Source organism: Mus pahari, chromosome 7 (genome assembly GCF_900095145.1).
Source record: "Mus pahari chromosome 7, PAHARI_EIJ_v1.1, whole genome shotgun sequence".
NCBI classification, from domain to species: Eukaryota; Metazoa; Chordata; class Mammalia; order Rodentia; family Muridae; genus Mus; species Mus pahari.
Genome location: NC_034596.1, coordinates 91,414,826 through 91,439,403, shown reverse-complemented (window position 1 = coordinate 91,439,403; position 24,578 = coordinate 91,414,826).

The window sequence follows — 24,578 nt, the reverse complement described above, 5'->3', positions numbered from 1 at the left end:
CTGGATATAAACAATGTCACTGATACTATGTCTTGGGTCATATTGCAGCCTATCTGTAGCATCTAGTCAGGAAACTGAGATATGAAAGTGAATAAAAAATAACAAACTCTAAATTCAGTGATAATAATAGGTAAGTTTATTTGACATGTGGTTGATATTATTGTTCTTCCTTTGGGGTTGCAATTCTCTTCAGTTCCTAGAGTCCTTTCTCTAACTCCTACATTGGGGATCTCATACTCATTCCAATGGCTGGCTGCAAGCATCTGCCTCTGTATTTGTCAGGCTCTGGCATAGCCTCTCAGGGGACAGCTATATCAGGGACCTGTCAGCAAGCACTTCTTGGCATCTGCTAATGTATCTGGGTTTGGTGATTGTATGTTGGAAAGATACCCAGGTGGGGCAGTCTTGGAATGGCCTTTCCTTCAGTCTCTGCTCCACAGTTTGTCTCTGTATTTCCTCCCTTGAGTATTTTGTTTTGCCTTCTAAGAAGGTCTGACACATCCACTCTTTGGTCTTCCTTCTTCTTTATCTTCATGTGGTCTATGACTTGTATCTTGGCTTTTGGGTTATTATCCACTTATCAGTGAGTGCATATCATGTGTGTTCTTTTGTGAATGGGTTAACTTGTTCAGGATGATATTTTCGAATGCCATCCATTTGCCTAAGAATGTCATGAAGTCATTGTTTTTAATAGCTGAGTTGTGTAACTATCACAATTTCTGTATCCATTATTCTGTTGAAGGACATCATCTAGGTTCTTTCTAGCTTCTGATTATTATAATAAGACTGCTATAAAAATAGTGGATCTTTTGTCTTTGTTATAGGTTGGAACATCTTTTGGGTATATGCCCAGGAGTGGAATAGCTGGGCCATCAGGTAGCAGTGTGTCCAGTTTTCTGAGTAACTACCAGACTGATTTCCACAGTGGTTGTACAAGCTTGCAATCCCACACACAGTGGAGGAGTTCTCTTCCTTCTCCAGATCCTCACCTTCATCTGCTGTCCCCTGAGTTTTTGATCTTAGCCATTCTGACTGGTATAAGGCAGAATTCCAGAGTTGCTTGATTTGCATTTCCCTGATTACTAAGGATGTTGAATACTTCTTTAGCTACTTCTCAACCATTCAGTTGCTGGTAAACTTGACATTCTGAAATCATGTGAAGAAAATAAGCCTGTCTGCTTTAGTAAAAGAAATTGGCACCCACCCATTTACTTTATGCTAAATAACATTCTCTCTGAATAAAACTTTGGGGTTCACTTTCTCTCAGTGACATATCTGATGAATTATATTAAGTATTAAATTAGCTGTTGATGAAAATAAATTCCAAGTAGCTCATAGGATTTTCATCCTGGCATTGACTCACACAAAATACAAAGGGCCTTCCATGGGTATTGTTCTTAAGGGCAAATATAATATATGGAAAGAGACTATCTGAAACAGGGACTTGGGCTCCCAGGAACTCCACCTGACCAGTGGCATGGATTCTTTCCGGTCTGGGCTGGTGCCCTGAGCAGAGCTTGGGTACAAACTCTGCAGCCAGTCCCACAACACCCAGAGGAAACTCCACTCCTAAGCACTCTAACATGCCCAAGATGATAGGATCAGAGGTAAGAACAACACAACATCTGCCCCAACACCAGGAGTCTCTGGGGCCAGTGGGACCCAGACACCTAGGAACTCCACCTGACCAGTGGCCCAAGTACCTGAACAGACCTTGGATGTAAACTCCGCAGCCAGTCTCACAACACACAGAAGAAGCTCCACTTATAGCTGCTTTAACACACTCAGGATCATAGGATCAGAGTTGGCTGAGCAGAGACATTGGGTGCTAATTCCGCACCCCAGAAGCTCCTCCACTCCCAGGCATTCTAAGTTGCCCAGGACCACAGGATCACAGGATCTTGGTCACACTAGGATCTCAGAGTCCTAAAGGCAGTTTGACTTCCAGGAACTCTGACACATGCAGGATCTCACGATCACAGGATCACAGGATCACAGGATCACAGGATCACAGGATCACAGAAACAGCTGAACTCTTAGGAGTTGTGACATAAGCAGGATCACAGGAAGAACAGGGACAGGCTCTAGTCAGTAAGGGCAGGTAGCAGTAGAGATAATCAGATAGTGGGAGGCAAGTATAAGAACATAAGCAACAGAGACCAACATTACTTGGCATCATGAGAACCTATTTTTCCCACCATAGCAAGTCCTAGATACAGCATCACACTGGAAAAGCAAGATTCAGATCTAAAAACACTTCTCATGATGGTGATAGAGGATTTTAAGAAGGACATAGATAACTCCCTTAAAGAAATACAGGAGAACAAAGGGTAAACAGCTAGAAGCCCTTAAAGAGAAACACAAAAACCCCTTAAAGAATTACAGGAAAACACAATCAAACAGGCAAAGAAAATGAGCAAAACCATTCAAGATCTAAAAATGGAAAGAGAAACAATAAAAAAAAAAAATCACAAAGGCAGACAACCCTGTAGTTAGAAAACCTAGGAAAGAGATCAGGAGTTATATAGATGCAAGCATCACCAACAGAATACAAGAGATAGAAGAGAGAATCTCAGGTGCAGAACATACCATAGAAAACTTTGACACAACAGTTAAAGAAAATGCAAAATGCAAAAAGGTCTTAACCAAAAACATCCAGGAACTCCAGGACACAATAAGAATACCAAACCTAAGGATAATAGGTATAGATGAGAATGAAGACTTTCAACTTAAAGGGCCAGTAAATATCTTCAACAAAATTATAGAAAAAAAATTTCCCTAATCGAAAAAAAAAAAAAAGAGAGATGGCCATAAACTTACAAGAATCCTATAGAACTCCAAATAGACTGGACCAGAAAAGAATTCCTCGTGTCAAATAATAATTAAAACACCAAATACACTAAACAAAGAAAGAATATTAAAAGCAGTATGGGAAAAATGTCAAGTAATATAGAAAGACAGACTTATCAAAATTACACCAAACTTCTCACCAGAAATTATGAAAGCTGGAAGTTACTGGGCAGTTCTCATGCAGACCCTAAGAGAACAACAACAACAAAAAATCCAGCGCAGGCTACTATACCCAGGAAAACTCTCAATCACCTTATACAGAGAAACCAAGATATTCCATGACAAAAACAAATTTACACAATATCTTTCCATAAATCTTGCCCTACACATGATATTCGATGGAAAACACCAACACAAGGAGGGAAATTAAGGCCACAGAAAAAGCAAGAATGTAATCTTTCAACAAACCCAAAAGAAGATAGCCACACAAGCATAATTCCAACTCTATTAACAAACATAATGGGAAGTAAAAAATCACTTTTCCTTAATATATCTAAACATCAATGGACTCAATTCCCCAATAAAAAAAACATAGACAAACAGACTGGATACATAAACAGGACCCAACATTTTGCTGCACACAGGAAACACCTCAGTGACAGAGTGATACTACTTCAGAGTAAAAGTTTGGAAAACAATTTTTCAAGCAAATGGTCCCAACAAACAAGCAGAAGTAGCCATTCTAATATTAATAAAATCAACTTATCAAAAAAAATTGGAAAAGACACTTAATACTGGTCAAAGGAAAAATTTACCAAGATGAATTCTCAATTCTGAACATCTATGCTCCAAATGCAAGGGCACCCACGTTCATAAAAGAAACTTTTCTAAAGCTCAAACCACACATTGCACCCCACATAATAATAGTGTGAGACTTCAACACCCCAATATCAACAATGGACAGATCATGGATCAGAAACTAAATGGAGACACAGTGAAACTAACAGAAGTTATGATACAAATGGATTTAACAGATTTCTATAGAACATATCATTCTAAAACAAAAGAATATACCTTTCTCTCAGCACCTTATGGCACCTTCTCTAGAACTGACCATATAATTGGTCACAAAACAGGTCTCAACAGAAAAAAGAAGATTGAAATAATCCCATGCCTCCTATCTGATCACCATGGACTAAGGCTGGTCTTGAATACAAAACAATAATAATAAGTGAACAACAAAAGCACACCTACACATGAAAACTGAACAATTCTCAATGGTAACTTGGTCAAGGAAGAAATAAAGAAAGACATCAAAGGCCTTTTAGAATTTAATGAAAATGAAGACACATCATACTAAAATTTTTGGGACACAATGATAGCAGTGGTAAGAGGAAAACTCATAGCTCAAAGTGCCCCCAAAATGTCCCTGAAGCAGCACATCTGAAAGCTCTAGAACAAAAGGAAGCAAATACACACAAGAGCAGTAGATGGCAGGAAATAATCAAACTCAGGGCTGAAAGCAAGAATGTATAAACAAAAAGGACTATACAAAGAATTGACCAAACCAGGAGTTCATTCTTTGAGAAAATCAACAACATAGATAAACCCTTAGCCAGACCAACCAGAGGGCACAGAGACAATATCCAAATTAATAAAATCAGAAATGGAAAGGGAGATATAACAATGAAATATATATTAAAATAATTATTCTGTTTGTTGAACATTGACAATTAAACATATTTACATCATATTCTCCAAAAAGAAAAGAAAAGAAAAGAAAGGAAAAGGAAAGAAAAGAAGAGAAAAGAAAAGAACTTGACATAGAAGTTTATACTGAGAAGGACTCCTATGGGACTAGAATAGAAGTGGTGAAAACAATTTAATTTATTGAATAAATACAAAAGGCTTATTTACAACCCAGAAAAGTCTGTACAAAAGTTTCCATAAGTATAACTATAAAAAATGGTTATTATAGAGAATAATGGGACTAGGAGAAGAGCAGGCAGACATAATTGGGGACAGCTAGGAATCACTCATGAACACCTTTAGGCTAAGCATAGGAACTCTGTATTATGCCACAGCCACCAGGAAACCACTGAGCTGCATATGCCACCATTTTATGCACTACTGCTCATTCAATGCAAGCCTAGCTTTTTTCACCATTTGTTACTGTCTCTCTATCATTGCTCACCAGAGGGCTACTAGCAATATCAACTGAGAGTGATGGATGCAAACCCAGACCAATACTTACACTGTCTGTATGAGCAGCTCACTCTCACATTGACCCTTTCTCAGTTTTCTGTATAGCTAAAATTCCTGTAACTAATACATACCTCAGTTTGTTTGTGAATCAAGGCTTCTTGTTGTTGTTGAGGATGACGAAGATGAAGATGATGATACTGGAAAATATTCTTATATATTGGATACATTTTTGTGATAGCACATAACAAAGTATATAAAGAATAAAATAAAAACTTTGGGTTATTCATTTCCATAATAATTTAGTGTATAAGCTATTTTTCAATACTTTTCTTCTGAATCAGAATATTCACATGTATAGAATAATATAGAGATATTTTTCATCAATAGAAAGATGCCCCAGTTGGGGTCAATATTTAAAACCTTTAAATTTTTCAAATAGATTGATAATGGAAACCCATAATTTATGTGGGAAAGCAAATTATCTGAATAATTCTCATTTCCTAAATTACTAGTGTTAATAACTTGAAACTTGTAATTGAATGTCTTGTTCATTTTTTTGTTGGTGTGTGTATAGCACCCAGTGAGATGTTATGATATGCTTCTGACTATCAGTCCTTCATAAAAAATGTATGTTTGTCAAAGATAGAAAGCAAGTTTATTATTGGATTCATAATGGAATGGTAGGTAGAAAAAGACATGGAAACAAGCATGGAAGTCCTCATAATGTATTAAATTTTAGAATTATTTTCTTTTACAATGAGGCATTTGATCTTTCAGATCATTTGACAAGCTTTTGAATGATAAGCCCAACATTACTGTTTTGGATAATGGCTAGAATACAAAAAAACCTGCTGGTTAGTTTGAAGGACATCAAAGGAGATCAACTAAATGAGTCCAGTTGCAGTGAAAACAATGAGAAAAGAGGCATATGATTGATGGTATTCACTTTTATTTAAGCCTTTACTGACTACAGCTCACACTGGACTGTGGTAGCCGTTAGGATTACAGAACTGAGCTGTGAGTTCGGTGGACAGGTACATCATTAAAAGCACTTCTTTATCCATGCTTTCCCTATCAGTACAAGAACAAGTAGTTCTTATTTATGACATCAAAATGGCTACTTGGTAAAATAACAATAGTAGTTTACATTTCTAAAGCATTTTGCTATTTAAAAAATATCCATCATGCACCTTATATTGATTTTCAAACAATACTGGGAAGAAAGTGTAGTGGAATATTCTCCTTATCTTTCAATGGGGAGTTTTAGGTACATTTATAGCAAATGGCTTGAGTTTACACAAACTGTAGATCAGAATTGTATTCACACGTTTAAATTCAACTCAATATGGTTTTCCTCTGTAATTTTACTCTATGCATAGTCTATTGTTGACGATAAAGTAGTTTTTCCTTCCCTGTAATAACTGTGCATAAGTTTTTTTTTCCTTTAAAAGGGTATTGGTAATTATTTAATTCTATTAGTTCTGTTGCTATACCCCTTAAAGAAATTTGTTCTGCTATATTATTTGATTTTATAAAATAGTTTTCATGGGTTTTATAGCTGGGTTGGTGTCCAGATTTCTCTTTCCATGGCTGGCAGAACATTTGTTTTCTCTTGTAGGCCTGCTCACTTCTGAAAGGAAACAGAGGGGTGTGGGTCTGGCAAGTGTGGAGGTTGGGTGGGGTGTGCTTGGAGGAGTGGGGGAAGGGAAATCCGTGGTCAGGATGTATTTTAGGGAAGAAGAATCTATTTGAAATTACAAAATGTTTTTCAGTATATAAAGAACCTCTCTGACAAAGTAATGAAAATAAAACCAAACATCCCGAAATGAAACAAAACAACAAACCTGAGACACATGAATAAAACAATAAAATAAATGTTTGTTCTTCATTCTTTAAACACTTTTAGTCTTTACATTTTTATTCAAAATCTAAAAATGGAAGACATTTTCGATATCAATTTCATAAATATTAGATATAAATTTATATGAAATAGTAAAGTATCAAACTCTGTTGCAAGAACTTAAAATACAAACTATTACATGTAAAGGCTTTTGTCCATAACAATGTAACATTGAAGAGCTTAACATAAAGAGATCAGACTTGGAGAAAGAGTTAACTTCCAGGCTTTCATAGACACAGGCAGGTGTTCAGCTTGTGATCATAGATTTTATTCTTTTTATCAAACGTAATTCCCAACACTTATATCTTGATTTCTAAACTCTAGATTCTAGTAATGAACCATAATTCCTAGGAAAAATGTTTCTGGTTCCAGAACCACAAAGTAAGAGAAAGCTAAAAATAAGTGGAAGACCTATAAAAAGGGAAAAAGGAAAGAGAAGCATGCCAGAGAATGTTCCTCATGGTCAGAGCCAGGGCAATAGAGGAAGAAAGTAAACAACTTAGTTTTAAAAAACATTACAAATATAATATAGTCAAACTGAGGCCATATCATATATACAAATAACAAAAAAGTACATGGTCAATAAATATAAGAAAATGAATATTAAATTATAGCAGCTCTTAAGTTATGACACAAATATATATATATATATATATATATATATATATATATATATATATATATATATATATTTCTAACTAGCGTTCCTTTCATCACATCTAACAAATGTGTGAGCTGTCTTGTCTTCTCAACCTATGGTTTGTGTCATAACTTAAGAACTGCTATTTAGAAGAAAAGAAAGGGCTATTCAGTATGTTGTATTGTGTGTATATATATGAAATATATGCCCAGATATAAAATATAATATACATACAACAATGCATAATTATAAATAAAAGGGCATCATGAAATTGATATAGGTATACAGAGCAGAGTATGAATTGAAGGAAGCACATATTGTTTCAAATAGAGTACACATATATGAAATTAAATGAAAATCTAGTTTACCAATTAAAATCCAGGACTATTTGGGCACAGCGTCCTTATCTAAGGAAGTGGGACTGAGGAACCACTTCTATTTATTCCAGACAGTAAGAGAGCTAAGGATATTGGCTCATATAAATCTAGGAGATATAATCACATCACTTACCATCTGAGAATGAGTATGTAATAAATAATCATGCTAAATTGTTGAAGATCTTATGTACCAATGAAATGGCAAATATTTCTCAGGTGATGTTTATCAAACATTATCCCTCATTGACAACTTTATGACAGAAAAAGATTTGCTTATAGGAAATTAATGAAAATTAGTGGAACTATCTTTTGTATATTATGAATAATAATGTAGTAGAATATTACTTAATCAAAAAACAATAGTTTGGAGCTGAGATAAGATAATATGATTGGAAAGAATTACCAAAGAATGATAAGGAGATTAAGATAAATGATAAGGAGATTAAGATACAATAATAATAATAATAATAATATAAATTAAATTAGTTTATTTGAATGCTTGGTATTTATCAGACATGTTTAAGTGCGTGCATGTATTAATCTAGTTATATATTACAGTAACCATAAAAAAGTTATGAATATTTGTACTTTTTATTACAGAGTACTTTCCAAATTGAATCACACATATAGACCAATAAAATCATACATGGCTGAAACTGAACTTTGCAATTGAACAATCAGATTTTACATGCTTTTTGCACAAAACTTCAGAGTAATCTTATAATATAATGGGAAATACAAAGTATAGACACAATTCCTGTATTCATTTATTTCAGCTGAAAACTAGATTGGGTGCTATGATACCTAGCTTTTTAAATGTGATATTTCTTTTTTTTTTTACTATTGAAAACACTTTTCTTTTAATTTTATAGATATTTTCTTTATTTACATTTGTTCCTCAGTTGAGAATTATTTGTTTAGCTCTGTATCCCAGTTTTTAATTGGGTAATTTGGTTCTCTGGAGCCTAACTTCTTGAGTTCTTTGTATATATTGGATATTATTAGCCCTCTACCAGATGTTGGGTTGGTAAAGCTCTTTTCCCAATCTGGTGGTTGCCTTTTTGTCCTATTGACAGTGTCCTTTGCCTTACAGAAGCTCTGTGATTTTATGAGGTCCCATTTTTCAATTCTTGATCTTATAGCATAACTATTGGTGTTCTTTTCAGGAAAACAGGTTCTCCCCATTTTCTTTTCTAATCATTTTAGTGTACCCCTTTTATGTGGAGGTCCTTGGTCCACTTGGACTTGATCATTGTACAAGGAGATAAGAATGGATCAATTCTCATTCTTCTGCATGGTAACCACCAGTTGAACCAGCACCATTTGTTGAAAATGCTGTCTTTTTTCCACTGGATGGTTTTAGCTCCTTTTCAAAAATCAAGTGACTGAAGAGGTGTGGGTTCATTTCTGGGTCTTCAATTCTATTCCATTGATCTACCTGTCTGTCACTGTACCAATACCATGCAGTTTTAATCCCCGTTGCTCTGTAGTACAGCTTGAGGCCGGGGATGCTGATTTGCTCAGAAGTTCTTTTATTGTTGAGAATAGTTTTTGCTATCCTGGGTTTTTTGTTATACCAGATGAATTTGACAATTGCTCTTTCTAACTCTGTGAAGAATTGAGTTGGAATTTTGATGGGGATTGCATTGAAACTGTATATTGCTTTCAACAAGATGGCCATTTTTACTATATTAATCCTGCCAATCCATGAGCATGGGAGATCTTTCGATCTTCTGAGGTCTTCTTCAATTTTTTTCTTTAGAGACTTGAAGTTCTTGTCATACAGATCTTTCACTTGTTTGGTTAGAGTCCCACCAAGATACTTTATCTTGTTTGTGACTATCATAAAAGGTATCGTTTCCCTAATTTCTTTCTCAGTTTGTTTATCCTTTGAGTACAGGAAGGTTACTGATCTATTTGAGTTAAATTTATATCCGGCCACTTTGCTAAAGATGTTTAATCAGCTCTAGGAGTTCTCTGGTGGAGTTTTGTTGTCACTTAAGTATACTATCATATCATCTGCAAATAGTGATAGTTTGATTTCTTACTTCCCAATTTGTATCCCTTTGACCTCCTTTTGTTATATAATTTCTCTAGCTAGGACTTTGAGCACTTTGACAAGGTAGGGAGAGAGTAGGCAGTCTTGTCTAGTCCCTGATTTTAGAGGGGTTGTTTCAAGTTTCTATCCGTTTAGTTCTATATTGGCTACCTATTTGCTGTATTTTTTTTTTTTTTTTACTATGTTTCGGTATGGACCTTGAATTTCTGATCTTTCCAAGACTTTTAACATGAAGGGATATTGAATTTTGTCAAATTAGTTTTCAGCATCTAATCAAATGAACATTTGGGATTTTTCTTTGATCTTGTTTATGTAGTGGATTCCATATATTGAACCATCCCTTCATCCCTGGGATTAAGCCAAATTGTTTGTGGTGGATGATTGTTTTGATGTGTTCTTGGATTCTGATGGTAACAATATTATTGAGTATTTTTGCATCGATATTTATAAGGGAAATTGGTCTGAAGGCCTATTTCTTTGGGTCTTTGTGTGGTTTTGGTGTGAACATAATTGTTGCTTCATAGAATGAATTGGGTAACATTCTTTCTGTTTCTATTTTGTACAATAGTGTGAAGAGTATTGGTATTAAGTTTTCTTTGAAGGTCTGATAGAATTCTACACTAAAACAATCTGGTCCTCAGCTTTTTTGTTTGGGAGACTTTTAATGACTGCTTCTATTTCTTTAATGATTATGGGACTGTTTAGAAGGTTTATCTGATCCTAATTTAACTTTGGTATTTGGTATTTGTCTAGAAAATTGTTTCATCCATATTTTCGAGTTGAATATAGGCTTTTGTAGAAGGGTCTGATGATTTTTTTGAATTTCCTCAGATTCTGTTATATCTCCCTTTTCATTTCTGATGTTGTTAATTTGGGTACTGTGTCTATGCCCTCTGGTTAGTCTGGCTAAGGGTTTATCTATCTTGTTGATTTTCTCAAAGAATGAACTCCTGGTCTGGTCTATTCTTTGTATAGTTCTTTTTGTATAGTTCTTTTTTCTTGATTTCAGCCCTGGGTTTGATTATTTCCTGCTGTCTCCTCCTCTTGTGTATATCTGCTTCTTTTTGTTCTAAAACTTTTATATGTGCTATAAAGCTGCTAGTGTATGCTCTCTCCAGTTTCTTTTTGGAGGCACTCAGAGCTATGAACTTTCCTGTTAGAACTGCTTTCATTGTGTCCCAAAAGTTTGGGTATGCTGTACCTTCATTTTAATTAAATTCCAAAAAGTCTTTAATTTCTTCTTTACTTCTTCCTTGACCAAGTTATCATTGAGTAGAGCACAACTTCCATGTGTATGTGGGCTTTCTGTTCCTTTGGTTGCTATTGAAGACCAACCTTAATCAGTGGTGATATGATAGGACACACGGGATTCTTTCAGTCTTCCTATATCTTTTCTGGTCTGATTTGTGACCAATTATATGGCCAGTTATGGAGAAGGTACCATGAGGTGCTGAGAAGAAGGTATATTCTTTTGATTTAGGATGATTTGTTCTTCAGATATCTGTTAGATCAATTTGGTCCAAAATTTCTGTTAGTTTCACTGTGTCTTTGTTTAGTTTTATTTCCCTGATCTGTCCATTGGTGAGAGTGGGGTATTGAAGTCCACAACAATTATTGTGTGAAGTGCAATGTGTGCTTTGATGTTTAGTAAAGTTTCTTTTATGAATGTGGCTGCCCTTGCATTTGGAGCATACATGTTCAGAATTGAGAGTTCATCCTGGTAGATTCTTATTTTGATGAGTATGAAGTGTCCTTCCGTATCTTTTTTGATGACTTTTGGTTGAATGTCGAAATTATCATATATTAAAATGGCAACTCCCACTTGTTTCTTGGGACTATTTGCTTGGAGAATTGTTTTCCAGCCCTTTACTGTGAGGTAGTGTTTATCTTTGACACTGAGGTTTGTTTCCTGTATGCAGCCAATGCTGGGTCCTGCTTACGGATCCAGTCTGTTAGTCTATGTCTTTTTATTGGGAAATTGAGTCCATTGATGTTAAGAGATAGTAAGGAATTGTGATTGTTGCTCATTGTTATTTTTGATGTTATTTTTATGTTTGTATGGTTATCTTCTGTTGGATTGGTTGAAAGAAATTAATTTCTTGCTTTTTCTAGGGTGTAGTTTCCTTCCTTGTGTTGGCATTTTCCATCTACTATCTTTTGTAGGGCTGGACTTGTGGAAACATATTGTATAAATTTGGTTTTGTCATGGAATATCTTGGTTTCTCCACTATGGTAACTGAGACTTTTGCTGGATATAGTAGTTTGGACTGGCATTTGTGTTCTCATAGGGTCTGTATGAGATCTGCCAATGATCTTTTAGCTTTCATAGTCTCTGGTAAGAAGTCTGGTGTAGTTCTGATAGGTCTGCCTTTGTATGTTACTTGACCCTTTTCCCTTACTGCTTTTAATATTCTATCTCTGTTTCGTGCATTTGTTGTTTTGATTATTATGTGACTGGAGGAATTTCTTCTCTGGTTCAGTCTATTTGGAGTTCTGTAGGCTTCTTTTATGTTCATGGTTATCTACTTCTTTAGGTTGTGGAAGTTTTCTTCTATAATTTTTTAAAAGATATTTACTGGCCCTTGAAGTTAGGAATCTTTGCTTTCTTCTATACCTATTATCCTTAGGTTTGGTCTTCTCATTGTGTCCTCGATTTCCTAGATGTTTTGGGTTAGGGGTTTTTTGCATTTTGCATTTTCTTTGACTGTTGTGTCATTGTTTTCTATAGTATCTTCTGTACCTCAGATTCTGTCTTCTACCTCTTGTATTCTGTTGGTGATGTTGCATCTCTGACTCCCGACCTCTCCTAGGTTTTCTATCTCCAGTATTGTCTCCCTTTGTGATTTCTTTATTGTTTCTATTTCCATTTTTAGATCCTAGGTGGTTTTGTTCAGTTCCTTCACCTGTTTGGTTGTTTTCCTGTTTTTCTTTAAGGGATTTTTGTGTTGCCTCTTCTACCTGTTTACCTGTGTTTTCTTGTATTTCTTTAAGTTATTTGTGTACTTCTTAAAATCCCCTATCATCATCATGAGATGTGAATTTAAATCAGTCTTTTTTTTTTTTTTTGGTGGGGTGGTGGGATAACTACAGTTTGTCCTGTTGGGAGAACTGAGTTCTGATGATTCCAAGTAGTCTTGGTTTCTGTTACTTATGTTCTTGAACTTGCCTTTCCTCATCTGGTTATCTCTGGTGTTAGCTGGTCTTACTGTCTCTGACTTTGTCTTGTCCCTCTTGCATCCTGTGTGTTACTACTCCTGGTAGACCAGTTCTCTCTGGGAGGAATTTAGCTATGGCAAGCTGTGGTACAGGTTCAGCTTGGGGTGCAGACAGAAACCAGAAGGATCCTATCCCCAGCTGATCCTTGGTTCCTGTGTCCTGATGGCTCTGTGATGGTCCCTCTTGGACCCAAAATTTGAAGAGATGTGGTAGTCTTACTTGTGCTCACAGGTGTGTAGGCACTCCTGAGAGACCAGCTCTCTCATGGTGGTATTTGTTTATGTAGCTCTGTGGCATGGGATTAGCTCTGAGTGCAGAAGGAGACTGGAAGACTCCTGTCCCAGGTAGCCCTTTGGTTCCTGTGTCCTAGGGTTCCAGGTTTGTTCCTCTGAGCAGCTGTGGTAGTCCTACCTGCACTCATAGGCTTGTCCACACTCATGGGAGTCTTACTCCTCCCGGTGTTATTTGGGTATGGAGCCCTGTGGCAGAGGCTGTGATATTTCTTTAATATGGGAAATATGAATTCACAATTTGGCTCTGTACCTTTCAACGTCAGACTCCATTGATTTCTCAAAGAAAATTCATCTCAGATTTCCATGACTGTTTGAAATAATTCTGTGTGGCAATGTTTCCTGCTCCCATTGCCACCTGCATATGGAAACACTGAGATATAGATGAGTATCTTCAGATTTCTTATGGGAAGATCCATGTTGATACTATATGTCTTGATCTCCTAATAGGGTGTTACATATGTAGGAGGAAGATGAAAGGCATCATACAATAAGCCTCGAAAAGACCTGATAAGTACTTAGATGGCCAGTGTAACTCATATCAGGTATTGGATGTCCTGAAAAAGTGAAACATAAAATTCTAGGCCTTTAGGCCCAGGCTTGAGAATGTGACCTTTGTGACTCAATGCTCCAAGGCATGCTAATCACCTGCTTCCTGGGTTCTGGGAGTGTTCCTTCAAAGAAAGTCACCCTGACCCACCCTGACTGCTCCTGGAACCCGCTGTGCAAATGTGCTAATTGTCTTGACTCCCACTTCCTCATGACTCTTAACTGGTATTTTTGGTATTTTCCAACAACACCCTCCCCATCCCCTTGAGTTGTGGTTTCTTCCTTTAAATATCCCCCTTAAGCAGCTATTCGGGACCTGTGGTCCTCTAACCCTGTGTGGTGTATGACTGCGGGTCCCAGAGCCTGGATTAAAAGTCCTCTTGAGGTTTACGTCAAAACCATTTCTTTTGAGTGATTTGCAGTGTCACCTCTCCTGAGTCAGAATGTGAGGGAGTCCTCACGTCCTCAATGTTGTGGGTCTTTCAGTCCCAAAGCTTACAGTATTAATATGCAGACTTGTTACTCTGTTTCAAAACCTATTGCTCTTTCCAGAATCAGACTCTGATATGTGACTCCAGGATACCTCCTTCATGAGACACACATTTGATATAGGCATCTTACTAGAAGCTTCATTACTGCACTTTGCTATGGACTCAGGTTTAATCTTGGGGAGAAACTTAAGTTAACTTGCCCAGCATCAGGGAAACATAACCTGCTTTTATATTATCAAAGCAATGAGTCCCTCTGTGTGTATGCACCATATTGCTGAATGATTGCTCATGTGGTTTTCCAATGACTTCAGACATGTATGGGGTGTCATTCTGAGTTCTACCTAAAAGGAATTTGAAGTGACTGAAAGGAAGAACAAAACCCTTCTGAATTAGTCGTGATAAAGAACTTCAAGATAAATAGACTATTCCAACTTTTTAATATGGGTCTAAAAATCCTCATACCTTAAATCCTCATGACCTTATGCTGGTATCATATAGGTATAACTGTCCTCTGAGAGGCTCCATCCTTATGACCAAAACAGATGTAAAGACCCAAGGACAAACATTAGACCAAGCTCTAGAATTGTTATGGGAGTGTTGAGGGAAGGACTGAGAAGCCACAGAATGGCAGATCAATTCTGAGTTTGCTATTTATTTATATTTGCATTCATTATAATGTTCAGATTTTAATTCAGTGAGTATCATTATAAATATGTTCAATGTAAAAGCAAAAACAGTATGATATGAAGTTTTAGTTATTTATTTTAAAGCATTCAGTGTTTAACTGGTGACTTTTGGGGTCAAATATGAAGGGATAATGATTGAAGGAAGACAGAGAGAGGGAGGGAGGAAGAGACACAAGTAAAAAGAGTGCATAAGAAAAGAGGAGGGAAAGAAAATATATGTAAAAGTTTCTATGTGAACTTATGCATCTAAGTTAAAATACAGAAACATTTGATACATTGATATTCTTCACATCACTCATTATGGATAACTATTGCAAATATCTGGCAACACATATTTCCGACTTCTTACATTCTGGGATTTTTAGAGTTCTTCAGGTATTGTCTTCTCAGTTGCCCTCCCTCCAGCTAATCCTAAACAACCATGGTTTTTCCTGATCACACTCATTTTATTAATTTATCCAACATCTTCCAATTCCTGTCACAGCTGAATGTTCTACTAACATCTTCAATAGGTAATCTTGGAAGGAGAAATTAATGTCTGGTGCTTTACTGTTCATTTTTCCTACAAAAAAAAAAAAAATGTGACTAGCTTATTATACAACCTTCAAAGTTTAATCTCTAAAGTCCATCAGAAGACAGTTACCGGTCTACTTTTGGTTATAAAATTTTCCACAGTGGTGCCCACTTATTGGAACAGCTAAATCATGCTCAAATCACTTATTAAACTGTCCAGACTGTATGAGTCCTCAGCATGTGTGGAACCAGTTCAAATCATTTGAACGTAAAATGTTCAATTGCTTCTGAGTAGAAACATACTACCTGAGGCTGCTGAGAGAATTTACATGCAAAAGAGAAGTCATTATCAATTTTTTTGATACATAAAATCGTAAGTTGTGAAGGGGTTGGCACTTTATTTGAAAATATGATAAATCCCCTAGTTAAAACTATATATATAAAACATTGGAATAAAATATACATCTATATTCTAATTAGAATTTTATTTTAGGTTACAAGAAAAAATAATAAGAGATGACTTCTTAAAATTTTCAATACATAAAACATAAGGTTTTATTATCCCAAAGAGAGATATTCTATTATGCAAATATATTAATTCAGTTGCTGGTGTAGAAACTAAACAGAAATAAGTAAAGTTTAAATAAGGATTTTATGCTGAGGAATTGCTGAGTTGGATAATTACCCATTTGGTACTACTTGCATTTCATGTAGGTTTAAAAACATTATATATATATATATATATATATATATATATATATATATATATATTCAATGCAAATCTGCTATGACTATATATTTTTTTAAGTTGCTGTGGTAAGAATGACCATTCAAATATAAATTAATCAAAGAGCATAAAAATTGCATTTGAAAATGGTTTTAACACAGATGTGTTTGCTGTGAACCCAAATTGTCCGTTTATGAGGTAGAAAATTAGGAGAGAAATAAGTGAAGTCTTTCCTATTAATTCATGTGTATTCAGTGATGATTGCATTTTATATTTTATGAACATAAGACAATATCTGCATTTGTGTGTATATATGCAGGTGGATATCAGGACATAAATATAAATACATAATTTATGAGGGAAAATAGGAATTTATTGTCATCTGAAAATTGGAGTTTTCTAACAATGATTTTGTGCTCATATTTTTATATTTTGTTTCCTTATAAACTCCAAGAGATGTTAAATCTTGACAGTTTTTAAATAATATATATGTCTATGATGCCTTACTTTGGACAATTTTCCTGTAGTTAATTTCATATCTCCAAAAATTGGTGGCAGACCTGAGTCTCATCAGTGTCCCTCCATCTATTGCAACTTTGTGTGACATAGACACATCTCTAATGTGTGCTGGATGAGAAGGGCCACAATCAGGCTGACACTGACACAGGTTTGTCTGTGACAAGCATTGCTGATACAGCAAGACAGATTACTTTGCATCATGCAAGGCCAAGTTCTCACTGTCACATAATATATCCTTGTGTATTGTTCTGTTGTGGTAGCGATGCAGTTTTTCAACCTAACTAGGGCATTGTTTCTCTTGCTTAGTGGAGATATTTGTGAGTATTCTCATTTCTCATTTCTCATTCACTTCCTATGAAATGAGATTGTAAACTAGGGTAGATCCCATTATTAGCTCTTGACAATTTGACTGACATATTACCCCAGCACTTGTTCCCCGCTGAGTCTCCCATATGGTGATCTTCCATCTCTGTTTCTCTATCATCTTTTCTCGTTTCCCTCCATCGATCTCAGCAGTACAGACAGACACTACTATTTCTCTCATGTCAAGTCTGCCACTGTCTGAAGCACATGTCAAGCTTTGGTCTCAGCACTTTCTTACCTTGTTCAGCAAGACTCCTTGGAGGCTTGAATCCCGAGTCTCCCCGATTTATCTCACCCAATTCTCTCTTGTTCTTCTTTCAGACAGATTTTTCCCCTGAAACTGCTCTTCTCAAAGTCCCTGTGACCTTCCCATCATTATGTTGACCTCTACATTGTGAAAGCACTTTTAGTTCTGGTATTGTGACACCTATTAACAGCATGAAATAAAGTTGATCACTTCCTCTGCCTTGAAATACTGACTCAGCTATCAGGATACTGCAGTCTTCTAGTTGACCCCCCACTCATCTGAGGCTCTATCACTTTATTCTATTTATTTAAGTCTCTTTATTTTGAAATGTTCCTGGTTTTAATCCTTGTATTATTTTTCTTTTATGTCTACAGGCATCTAACCACAGAGTTATGCATACTAACAAGCCCATCCTTCCTACGTGCGTGATAGGCTTTTGTTGGATTGCCCCTTGTATAGGTAACATCTCCACTCAAAGAGGGAATGGACAAATGTACCTGAAATCAGGTACTACATTCCCCAAGTTGGGCTTCTGGTCCGTTCTCATCGTCTATATCCAAAACGTTTAGTTTTCCCAATCTCAATAACAAGCTGTTCATTTTTCCTTTTCTCAAAATCTCAGACATATTCTTTTAATTCCTGCACATTATCCATCCTTTCTATTGGGTGATCCATTCCCAACTACTCATGAATTATGTACAAAAATGATGAACTGACCTCTCTCTATAAATGTACTTCTCTGGGACACAGCATTACCTTCTTTTCTGTGAAATATTTTCATTGTTTTCTAACAGATTTCTAACTTGATTCTTGAAATGTCATCCCTGTTAATTCTAAACACGACTGCATAATGAGCCTTAAAAGTAGGTGAGAGTGTATTTTATTTCAGTTTAAAGGTTCTAAAACCAAAATTTTCACTATGTCTTAAACACTTGAGACTCTATGAACCTGTTTATTTGTCAGAATGTATTATTGGATGAATTTGTCACAGTAATTTGGGTCATTAAAATGTACCCCCTCAAATGGTTTGAATGCACATGGACACCCTCATTCCACATCCTCTATGTCACTGTTTCCGTCTTTTAACTGTAAAACCAGATATCAACACATGTATTCCATTATTTTCTTAATTATTTTTCCTCACTGTGTATTTCCTCACTATATTGATCCAACTTAAAACAATTATTCTCACATATTTTATTCATACCTAGTGTTTCTACATGAATCAGCACACTCTTTCCTTTCTTGAACACATGCCCTTGTAGAATGTAATGCTTTGGAATGGGTGACATAAACCTAGTAGATAGCCGGGCATTGTGGCGCACGCCTTTAATCCCAGCACTCAGGAGGCAGAGGCAGGCAGATTTCAGAGTTCGAGGCCAGCCTGGTCTACAAAGTGAGTTCCAGGACAGCCAGGGCTATACAGAGAAACCCTGTCCCAAAAAACCAACCAACCAACAAACAAACAAACAAATACCTAGTAGATAAGGCTACCAACTCATTCTGTTTTGACTGAGAATTGTTCATATCTTTTCACTGTAAATTATGTTCATTGAGCTGTTGTAGCTCTAAGAAAATATCAAAATTTTTGTTACTAGTTCATGAAACATTTGTAAAATAACAGAATGACAAAAGTGAACCTAATTATAGTATTCTTCATTATTATAATGAATGATTCAAGTATCATGGAATGGTTGGATATAACCATATCCAAAGAACTCAAAGTCATTTTTTCAATCATAATTACGCATCAGGTAAGAGCTAATACAGAACTTGGAAAACACCGTTAGGAAATACTGATTGGAGTTCCTCAGTAATTATTTTTATGTAGCATACTTGATTAGAATATGTTAATTCTTCTGGTTGTAAAAGACTTACAATAACACTGAATACAATTTTTAAATACACATAGCATAGACATTTAAGCATATAAATTCTTATTCATGGGAAACTATTGTCATTAGTAAATGGAAACAGAGTACTGACTCAACTAATGTCTTGATTAATAGTTGGATGAAATTCCTATTATTGGGTAAAAACTTAAGTTTTAGGTGTGAAAATTAGGGAATAAGGAATAGGCTCAAGTGATTATTATATGTTCATAGAATTATTGTCCTGATATATAGCATTTTATTTTTATATATCTCTGTGATTAAATTCTTTGTGAGCTTATAATAGATGATAAGTTGTTAATCTACGTATAGCATAAATATTGTAACTATTCAAAGCTTTCTTAAACTTAAACTTATAAAATATAAATGTTCAAATTAAACACACATTATACTAGAGGAAAATGAGCTAAGCATTATTTTCTTACTCAAAGGAAGGACATCATATAAGATGGCCTCATAGAAAGCCCTGTTGAATACTTCCATACTTATTTTTAGTTCATCATTGTAAATATGAGGATGTGTGTCACCCAAATTTCTTTTATCACCTTGAATAGCAGTAACTGACTTTGAATATTGTAAAAGACAGACTACATCTCAATCAATTAAGGCCAGATTAATAAAGAGATATGGACCTAGGCTTCTACATATCCTTCCATATGCAGAAAAATCTAAAACTATGTAAGGCAGTAAATATGGTCTAGTGCGGCTCTCTTCAGTTTTTCATCTTTCAGTAGGAATATCAGTAGAGAATATGACTATCTCTGGCTGCTTGTCTCTGAAAATCAGCCCCAGTAATAACACTTCCAGAAGGACATGTAAATATTTTGTGTGCTTCTCCAAAGGATAATGAAGTTAGTCTTCTGGCCTACCATTGATTCATGGTAGTTCATGCATGATCCAGAAGATTTAGAAAGAGTAGTTCATCATGGGGATATAGCAGTCACTCAAAATATGTGGCTTGATTAACCAGTGACTGATCATGGGAACTGACTTTTAGAATCCAGAGAATATAAGGTAGGAAAGATGAGCCACATAAAGATGAACTGTCATGTCTATCAGGGGTTATAAGGGGAGAGGTCATAAGTCAAGCAGAAGAGAATTAAGGTGTACTTTAAATTTCATTCTTTGGAGAATTCTGAGAAAACATACTATTTTTCACCTTGTATGAACAATGGAGCAATGTCCTAAAGAATATAGTCCATGTGAAATCCACTCAAGTACACATGCTTATTCTAGGATATACTGGAACTTTGATATGAACACTTATGCTCTTTCTTCTCATTTATTCATACTAGACCATTATACATATCTTTGACCTAGATAATATCTAAGAGTAAGAACACTGGAAACTGCATAGAGCAATTATGCTTCCTGCTGGTTTTCAGATATGTTCTTCAATTTAAATGCACCAATAGGACATGGGATCTGGTAAGAGTAGACAGAACTACAGTATTTTTCTCCTGTGCTTATTTTAGAATCAAAATTACATCTATGACAGAGCTGAATCCTCACAGAACAGGATCTCCATCTTTTAAAATCCTGCTCTCAAAATACTCTGCTAACTCTATCTCCATACATTTTCTCCTTTGCCTTTGGCTGTTCATTACTTCCCTATGTTGTTATTCATTACTACATTACGGTCTTTACTCCTTTAATACTCACTTCTTCTGGGAGGCAAGTAGCCAATAATGCAATATTTCTGTTCCCACTTGGAAAGAAAAAGATGAAAAATATTTGTTTTATTTTATCTCCTTTATATATTGTAATTCTTACTTCTTATGTTAGTCCAGGAGACCTATATTATTAGGATTTATTCTGATCCAGGAATTAGATAATTAGTGTAAAATGAGCTTAAAACATAAAAGAACATATAAATTACTAGAAATATGTGAGTGTTGGTAAGAAGCACCATTTTCACACAATACACACACACATGTATAATGCAATATAAATAAGCAAGTTAGTTTTTTTTTTTAACCTACAATAGTTACAAGTTATTCTAGAGAATATATTAATGTTACATGTTATATTGTAATTCAGCAAATTAAAGTTCTCTAATGCATTGAGTATGATAAATGACACTCCCTAAAAACTCAGATAAATACATTTCGGTAGGAATAGTAGAATGATGGCAAAATCATAATGTATGAAATGACCTCAAAATGACATTTCCTAAACCATAAATAACTTAAACAGGTTTATAAAGGCAGCATCATGCTAGAAGAAGCACCTAACAGAAATGGTCACTGTCAGATAAGAAATAATGAATCAGTTATATAACTCTACAAAAGGTAATATAAACCTTACACTTTAACTACTATCGTCACAAAAACCCTTGTGGTTCTAATAATACACACTTTCTGAGCAATCTGAAAGCACTTGTTAAAATGGTTTTAAATATTTGCATTAAAGTACTTGAAATATGTCTTTTCATGGTGTTAGTCCTTTGCTTTTACTATCGGTTCATCCAACATTATTAAATTTTAAAATTATGCTATGACTTTTCATACATAGTGCAGTCACAGCCTCTGATTTATGCAGCACTTTTCTTCTATAAAACCATTATAGCCTCATGCTCCAATTCAATTGTGCTATGGTTAAATATATCAGGTGATGTAGACATGTGCATTAAATATGTATACACACACATATAAGGTTATACAGAATTTTCTTGATTTTTTTTTATACAGTATATTTCTTGAAATAACTCAGTGTGGACCAGAACTGAATTTCAAGAAGAATTGTAATATATCGTATTATCTTTATCTGCAGGAATTTGTATATTTCAAAAGTTTCTCCAAGGAGAAGTCATTCTGGAGTGCATTCTCTAATCTGTGTGCAGCTCATTCGTAAGTGGATTTAACATCTATATAAAGTCATCGACAAATTATTTCAAAAGACACAGAAAAAAAAACAAGTCAAAAATTACATCTAATAAGTCATTTGGTGTGCTAGTATATCTACAATGTCTGAATTGACAGACATTTCACCTCCCTATAATCTATTCTCATTTTCTCCAGATTTTTAGAAGGTGAGTCTCTTACATGAGATTGTAAGATGGAAGAGACTAAAGATAACCATCCCATATATTACAAACTTTAATATTAAATCAACTATCTGAAATTGAACCAATATCTAACTCCTTTCTAAGAAAATATTTCTCTCTTGGTATCTCTGATTTGGTCATCAAGGAGATTTTCCTAAAACTATTCATGAGAGAGATCTACAGAACAGAGCAACAAGCTCATTGCCACTTTTGACACAGATTTTATACATTTACAATGAAATGAGATAAAATACAAATATTTGAAATTCACTATTTTTCTGATTATTCAGACTTAGCATTTAAGTTCCCTAGTACCTTGAATATCACAGTGGAATTTAGGCTGTGACCAAAACTATAAAAGCGGGGAGCTAAGAGGGTATCATTTAAGTTAAAGTGTCTGCTAGAGACTAACCAGAGATGTATTGTTGGGAAAGGCCCCGGATTCCAGTTCTTGTATCACTTCGTTCTGGAAATCCTCATTTCTCTCAAGCCAATTGAAGATAAGATTATACTTTCTCATTCCAGGTTTTCTCTGAATCAAGCTTTTTGGCAGTAATAATTGGTGTTTGCATACCCCCTGAGTTCAATTATCATGTCTGTGAATATATCACCTGTGGTATGAATTCCTGAGAGGTAGCCAGGTAAATGACAGGATCACAGAAGACAAATAAAACTAGTAGTGCTGCCTATTGTTTCTATATATGAGTTTCTTCTCACCTACCACAAAAATCACTTTTGAAAAGTGAGATAATTAGCTAAACTAGTGAACTGATTATTATGTATTCCTAATAATGTATGAAATTGCTGTTGTTTAATTTTTCTCTCAGTGTCAACATTTTTAATTTTGTTTTTAAAGTGATTGTACTAGCTTTGTGTCAACTTGACACAGCTGGAATTATCACAGGGAAAGGAGCTTTAGTTAAGGAAATGCCTACATGAGACCCAGCTGTAAGGTATTTTCTCAATTAGTGATCAAGGGGGAAAGGCCCCTTGTGTGTGGGACCATCCCTGGGTTGGTAGTCTTGGGTTCTATATGAGAGCAAGCTGAGCAAGCCAGGGGAAGCAAGCCAGTAAAGAACTTCCCTCCAGTGGCTTCTGCATCAGCTCCTGCCTTCTGACCTGCTTGAGTTCCAGTCCTGTATCCTTTGGTGATTAACAGCAGTATAGAAATGTAAGCCGAATAAACCCTTTCCTCCCCAACTTGCTTCTTGGTCATGATGTTTGTACAAGAACAGAAACCCTGACTAAGACAGTGATGATTCACAAACGTTACATGAAAATTAGCACCCCACCACTAGTCTGGGAATAAATATTTAGTTTTTTATATGAAATATGGTGAATTCTCTAACAAATTTGGTTCACCCATGAGATATAAAATCTTGTAGCATTTCATATTTTGCTGTGCGGTGGGAACTGAAATTACTGTCACTCTTTACTGTGTTGCTATTTATGTTGGTGTTATCATGCCCTATTTAGTATTTATATAATTGAAATCCATTGTTTGCTGATTTATCCTTGTGAGGTTTGCATTCTGAGAAACTCTTTCCTAGATCCTTACCAATTTCCTTATTCCATCCGTCAGAATCTGACACTGTAATCTACTATAAGTGTTGAAGATTTAAGAAAATGTAATCAAATATTATAAGACAAATCTTGAAGACTCAAGTTGTGAAAACATTTACAGCAGAAAAAGGTTCACTTTTTTTTAAAAAATAAGGGGAATATGTAAATGCCTCTCACAATTTAGTATGCAATTTTCTTCAGTAAAAACTTTTTACAGAAAACAACCAATCTATATATTCTAGCAAGCTAGAGATTTGGTTATGTGTTAAAAAGATTGGGAAAAGATAAAGAAATAGATGTGAATTCCTCCTCCTTTTATAATATTTATTATTATTATTATTATTAATTATTATTTTTATTTTCTTGAGCTTTAGGCAGCACAGCCTACTAGTGACTTTTTGGAAGAAAATTCTGTCTCAAAAGGGAAACATTCTAAAACCAGAATTTTCATTCACTCTGTCTTTCGTTGTTTTTTTTTTTTTTTTTTTTTTTTTTTTTTGTTTTT